This window comes from Cornus florida, unplaced genomic scaffold, assembly GCF_030987335.1.
Source record: "Cornus florida cultivar Cherokee Brave unplaced genomic scaffold, ASM3098733v1 CherokeeBrave_3.0.0_Hap2_Chr04, whole genome shotgun sequence".
Lineage (NCBI taxonomy): Eukaryota > Viridiplantae > Streptophyta > Magnoliopsida > Cornales > Cornaceae > Cornus > Cornus florida.
In genome coordinates, this window is record NW_026775574.1 from 106,585,071 (window position 1) to 106,592,194 (window position 7,124).

The 7,124-nt window shown below is 34.9% G+C and overlaps 1 non-coding gene across 1 annotated transcript; it reads right to left on the reverse strand.

The window, feature by feature from the left end:
* Positions 1–5,491: 5,491 nt before the first annotated feature.
* On the reverse strand, positions 5,492–5,598 carry LOC132305854 (small nucleolar RNA R71). The gene has a single exon (XR_009481721.1). It is a non-coding gene; the product is annotated as a small nucleolar RNA R71 (small nucleolar RNA).
* Between the last annotated feature and the right edge of the window lie 1,526 nt (positions 5,599–7,124).

Consider the following 7,124-nt stretch of genomic DNA (forward strand, 5'->3'; position numbering starts at 1 on the left):
AGGTGCGTCTTAGACACTTCTTACTGAGCTTTATGTTTACCCCATCATTTTAACATTTTTCAGATCACGGGAAGAAAGTGGTGGATGACGTTCCTCCACAGGTTTTGATAGGTTAGTAGACTATTTTAACATATTTTGTAACTATGGTCTCATTTTATTATTATTATTATTATTATTATTATTATTATTATTTATAAACCTTTGGATGACACGTATTTTATGTATCGACATAAGAAAGGACGGTAACGTTTTTAGTTGACCTCGGGTTCGGGTTGTTACAACAGTACCCGAATAGTATATGTGAACAGTACCGTATGTGTGAATAGTATCTGTACACAATACAAGAACTCGAACTCTGATACCAGTTTGTTACAAAAAAAGGATCGAGTAGGAGTTTATGAGAATAAAAGAGAAAATTAAATGACAAGAAAAATAAAATAACGCACACACAAACGAGATAAGAATTTACGTGGTTCGACTGTACCTACATCCACGAAGAGAAGACATAACAATATTTCACTATAAAAATAAAAAGATACAAGGCAAAGTGGCTCACACCCAAAACCCAATTGTACCTAAACTCTCTCAGACACTAACTGATATTACAAAATTTACTCAATTGATAATTTGGGATGTTTATTATCAAAAGTGTGCAAAGCTATATATAGCCCAAATATACTTGGTGTCCAAGCATATTCAAAACTTCCTTTGGAAGCTTCACCATCAGTCAAATGAGCTTGTTGTGCACGCCAAGTCAGAGCTTCATCATCACGCCATATTGTATCAAGATAAGATATGTATGAAACATATATTTAACCAAAACTAATGCCAGCTGGTGCATACATGTAGAACTCCACAATGGGTTTGCTGATGGTGGGTTATGATGTAAGCTACAAAAGTTGAATGACTGATGCAAGCAGGCAATCTCAAATTTTGAGCAATAATAATCTAACAAAAACCTTTTTCAACATTTTAAGATTGCTTTTTGTAGAAATAAAATAAAATAAAAAAATTGTAGTTGAAATTTAGTATTTGAGGCTAACTCTTTGTTCCCGTTTGTACGCTAACAACTAGTTTAGCATATCTAAGAGCAAGGTGAAGGAAAGTGGTACATAACACACTGGATGAGACTCATCTGAATTAAAAAAGCACTTACGAAGATTGCTCGTGTGTTCATTTTACACGAGGATCATGAGAGAGAATAGAAGTCAGGACTCATGAGTAAAACATGAATTAGCCAGCATCTGAAAGTATTACACTGCTAGCATCACTGGCAATATGCATTTCATATATTACCATTAATTTGGACTACAAATAAATTAGAAGTAGTATTGATTTAGTTTAAACAGACTTGGCGTAATATGGAAATTTAGTAATTCTAACAAATTAACTGATACTCATGGTAGCTCAAACCTTTTTTTTTTATTTTAGGACATTTTTGTGGCAAGGAGTGAGACTTCTGTAACAACCATAGAATGGGCAATGTCGAAACTACTAAAGAACCCAAAAGTAACGGAGAAGACACAAGCCGAGGTCCGAGAGGCCTTTAAAGAAAAGAGCATAATTGATGAGACTGACATTCAAGAACTAAGTTATATGAAATTGATTATCAAAGAAACTCTAAGGTTACACCCTCCTACTCCCTTGTTACCAAGATAATCAAGGCAAATATGTGAAATTTATGGATATGAGTTTCCAGCTAAAACCAAAAGTCTTCATCAAAATGTGGGCAATAAATAGAGATCTAAATTATTGGATCGATGCGGATTGCTCTCTACCAGACAAGTTCCTTGATTCTCCCATTAGTTTCAAGGGGACCAACTTTGAATACATTCCTTTTGGTGCAAGTAGGAGGATGTGTCCTACCATATCATTTGCGACCGCTGGCATTGAACTTGTATTTGTTCTTTTACTATATCTCTTTAATTGAAGGCTCCCAAATGGAATCAAAGAAGAAAAAACTCAACATGATAGAGACATTTGGATTTAGTGCAAAGAGAATGAATGATTTGCATTTGATTGTCATTCCCATGTCCTCCTTAGCTTGATGAAAGACATTATTATTTATGAATACGGCTTAAGAATGTCAGTAGTGTTGTTGGATAGAGTTAAGAATGAGAATAATGTCAGCAGCGTTGTTGGATACAGTTAAGAATGAGAATAAAGTAGTAGTCATGAAGCAGAAACAATATATTTGAGTGAGTTGAGATGCTGTTTGTAAACCATAGGAAAGGAATAGTTAAGTATAGAAAGTAAGGATTTTAGTTTCGACAGGACATCTATAATAGACATAATTCATTTCATGTTGGCCTTTTAAATGTTGTATCAAGTAACAAGCACATAGCTAATCAACTGGTGTTTAGATAACTACCTACTGCTTTATATTCTCTCTTTTCCATCTAGTTAGAAACTGATTAACTTCCAAAGCATCAGTCTTGGACAGAATTTTGATCAAAATTTACTTCTTCTTTCTTTATTTTTCTCTTTCTTTTTCCAATAAATAAAATTTAGATGTCTGCCTGATAAGTGCTTAAATGTTGCACATTTCAGCACCTAAGCTAGGGTATTTCAGTCTTTGCATCTATCTTAATTTCATGTTTTAGTCCTAATTTATGTTTATGTGTATTTCAGGGCAATAAAGTTAAAATGAGCTAAAAACGGTCCATTAAAGCCTTTTTGGAGTCAAGCAAAGATATTCAGAAAAAGTTCAGAAAATGACAAAAAGAGGTCGTAGCCCATTGCTCGTATAATGTGTTTATTCTTCGAAAGCGGTCAATCTCGGGCCTTTGATGATGTTCCCAAATATGAAGAAGCAAACCAATTAGCCCGGAGTCAAAATGGAGCTAAATAAGGCTTAAAGGAAATTTCCAACTCTGGGGGGATCGATCCCCCAGTGTGGGGGATCGATCCCCCAGGACTTGGCAACATTACAGATTTTTTTTTATTGTTTGGGCTTATTTTGTGAACTATTGGGCTTTAATAGGATTGTTACTTAAGGCCCAGTGAGCCATTAGATTAGGGTTAGTATTTATTTTATTTAGGTGAATATTATTAGATTTTTATTAGAAGTTTTTTAATTATTATTTTGTATCGATATTTTATTCTCTCTGGAAAACACGAAGAGGAAAAGCTAGGGTTCTTGAGAAAAGCTTAGAGAAGAAGAAGAGGAGCCAGATGAATCAAAGGATGGGGCTTGTTGACATTTTGCATCCATCAACCATGAGTGGCTGATTCTTCAACTTAGGGTTGGATAAACCCTAAGCATGTAACCTAATTCTTAACTCCTGACTTTTGGGAATTAATTTGTGTAATTTATGTTATAGCCTTGTTATATATATATATATATATATATATATATATATATATATATATATATATATATTAATTCTTTCATTTGATTGTCTATGTCAATTTCATATTGTCTTTTATGTTTTTGAATGATAATCAATTTCTACACTTGATTTCTTTGTGACTTGAATCTTGTGATGGCTATACATTGTATTAATTAAATGTAATTGTGTTTTGATTTGATGGAAATTGCTTTTATTAGATGGGTTGTACTACAAAATTAGGTTAATGTCTTGTCTAAATAGTTTAATTTCAGGCTTAGTTAGTTTAATTTAAAGTTAATTAATTTAACTGTAATTTAATTCCTAGGTAAGTAGACAATCCATACTAGTGCTTGAAATCCATACTTATTGTCACAATTGCATTACCCTCTAGATTAATGTGTGTTGAAATTGTAACTTAAATTGATGAATAATGTTTTGCATTGGTGAATTACACTACACTTAGTTTAATTATCATTAGGTAGTTGATTCATGCTTGAAATTGATGATTTATACTTTTTATTGCAATTATTAGCCATATTCTAGATTACACATTTTTACTCCCCAATTAGTTAAAAGTTAATGAGTTAGGGAATGTGCTTAGTGGTGAATCATACACCCTAAGTCTCTTTCCAATCTTTTATACACTACTCTTTATTTGCATTATTAAGTTTAAAATTAGTCTAATCACAAAATCAAACCTTTTTAGCAATCACATAAGCACTAAAGTAGAATTCAATTCTGGAAAACCTATAATTGTTTAGATCTCTTGGGACGATCCCTGCTCACTTCATACTCCATAGTATAAGTGTTTAGTGATTTTATAAATTTTAAAATATGGTGCCCACTTGACATTATTTCTAAACCTAAAGTGTTGTGCATTATTTTATGCACACGCTTGGTCGCACCATAGTTTTGGCGCCGTTGCCGGGGATCTAACGGTTTTTAAAAGAATTGAATTAGACATTAGTTCTTTGTTGATTGTTTACTTTTAAGTCATTTTAATTTTTATTTTCTCATTTGATTTGTCAATTAGGTACTTGAAGCAAAGTGAAGCAAACGCTGGACTTGGAAGCAATTAAAAAAAAAAAATTTGAAGTTGCTTAAGGACCATTTGTAAGTTTCTCTTTAATTTTTGTGCTTAATTGTTTACTATCTTGCATGCTTTGGACAGCCCAATTGGAGGCTTAAATTGAATTGTTTTATTTTTAAGTCCAAGCATACCTTCTTGTAGAAGGCATCGGCCTGTGTGGAGGCATTTATTTGTTTTAAGTGCATTGATATTATTGAGGAGTTTGGGAACATCGTATGTAGAGGTTGAAAAATTGAAGTGTTGGTGTGTTGACTTATTTTAGTGCATGCATGGTCGTAGATCACTTAATCGTCCTCTTGTTCCTGTAAATCAAAATCTCGAAGTTTCCCTTCGGCATTTAAGAGGTAGTACTAGGGATAGTCATCCTAATTTTCTAAAATTTGATTTTTCATCACCTTTAATGGAAGACCCAATTGATCCAATTGAAGATCCCATTGTAGATCTTGGTCATGTGGATCATAACGGTGTGCACCACCCACCACAAGTTCATATTGTGGATCCTCAAGGTGTGCATCCACCCTTAGGAATGCCACAACCAGTTAATAATGCGGTGCAACAACCTAATCTAGGGATGCCAAGGCCAAATGTTGTTCCCCTAATTGGTGAGCAACAACAACAATATGTTCAAATGGCATACCCTCAACAAGGTCAAATGGCATACAATCAGCAAGGTCAAATGCCATATCCTCCTCTCAATCCTCTCAATCCTCCAATGGTCCTTAGGGATCGTTACACTCCAAATCAATATAATGCACCCACTTGCATTCAATTGCCAAATTTCCGTGCTCATCATTATGAGATTAAGGCTTCTACCATTAACATGTGCCCCCTTTTCTATGGGTTGAGCAATGAAGAGCCTTATAAACATTTAGATGAGTTCTTGGAAGTTTGTTCTACCGTGAAAATCACGGATGTTCCGGAAGAAGTCCTAAAAATGAAGCTTTTCCCTTTCACTCTTCGGGATAAAGCTAAATATTGGTTTAACAACTTGCGACCAAATACAATCACCACTTGGGCACAATTGCAACAAGAGTTCCTAAAAAAGTATTACTCCGTAAGTCGAACCGGTGCCATGAGAACTCCCATTCGTGAATTTAAACAACAAGAAGGAGAACCCCTTCATGAAGCATGGGAACATTTGAATGACTTGCTACGGAAGTGTCCACATCATGACATTCCTAAGTGGCAATTAGTTCAATGTTTCTTTTCAAGTTTATCCGATGCTAATAAGGGCATTGTTGATGCTTCTTGTGGCGGAAGCTACATAGAAAGAAATGAAGATGAAATTTGGAATCTTTTCAAAAAATGAGTGAAAACTTAATGCATAGATCTTCATCTTCTAGGGGTGGTCATCTAGCAAATGTGAGAGGAAAGAAAGCTCTAAATCAAATAGACTCTTCCATGGAAATTGCCACCGAGGTCAAAAATCTTACTCAAAGATTTGATAAATTCTTTTTGAATCAAGGTCTGGTAATTCAATCTTATTCTCATCCTTCCAATGAAATGTGCATGACTTATTCTAGTTACACTCACCATACTTCAAATTGCCCTCTTAGACAAGTAATACCAAGTGAGTCTCAAGAACAAGCAAATGCAACTTTCATTCATCAATGGAACAACCCTTATTCCAATACTTACAATCTGGGGTGGAAAAATCATCCTAACTTTGCATAGAGAAATCAAAGAGACGATGCAAACCCTCCTCAAAATCAAGGTTATCAAGCAAAGTATGTTCCCCCACATCTCCAAAATCAAAATCAGAATTCTCAAGGTTACCGTCCTTCATTCTATCCTCAGAATGTGAATCAATACTCTCAACCTCAAGCATCAAATTCTCAATCCCATTCTCAACCTCAAGCATCAAATTCTCAATCTTACTCTAATCCAAATCAAGCGCCTCCTAAAAGTTCTGCTTTTGAGGACAAAGTCTTGCAAGCCTTAGGTGATCTTCGAAAAGATAATCAATTGTTTCATTCTCACTCTCAATTGATTGCAAAGCTTGAAGCTCAAATCAGGCAATTAGCTAAGTCTTTAAATGTGAGAGAGAAAGGTAAGTTACCTAGTCAAACTGAGACCAATCCTAAGGGGCAATTTATGGCGCAAGCAAGTCCTTCATCAGAATTTTCTAGAAATGAGCAAGTTCAAGCAATTACTACCTTGAGGAGTGGTAAGAAAGTGGATAATAAAGTAGAGGTACCTAAGGAGGATAGTGAACTGATGCAACCAAGTGGTAGCATTCGTCCCATTCCAAATCTTATTCCTATTTCTTTGAATGCTAGTGGTTCCAAAATGGACATTCCGTCATCTTCATCATCATATCCCCAATTAGAGAAGCCTTATGAGCCAAAAGCTCCATTTCTTCAAGCTTTGAGAGAGACTTTATCATTTGGGAGACAAAAAGGGAAAATTCATGATATGATGGAAGTGTTTAAACAAGTAAAAATCAATCTTCCTCTTCTAGATGCAATTAGGCAAATTCCACCATATGCAAAGTTCTTGAAGGACTTGTCCACACAAAAGAGGAAGAGTAAGGGAAGGGACCTTAAGAAAGTGCTTTTAACGGAACAAGTGAGTTCCATCATTCTGTTTAACACTCCTCCTTAGTTCAAGGATCCGGGTGCTCCGACCATTTCTTGTGTTATTAGAAACCAAGAGGTTCGTAGAGCTCTCCTTGATTTAGGTGCAAGTATCAATCTCATTCC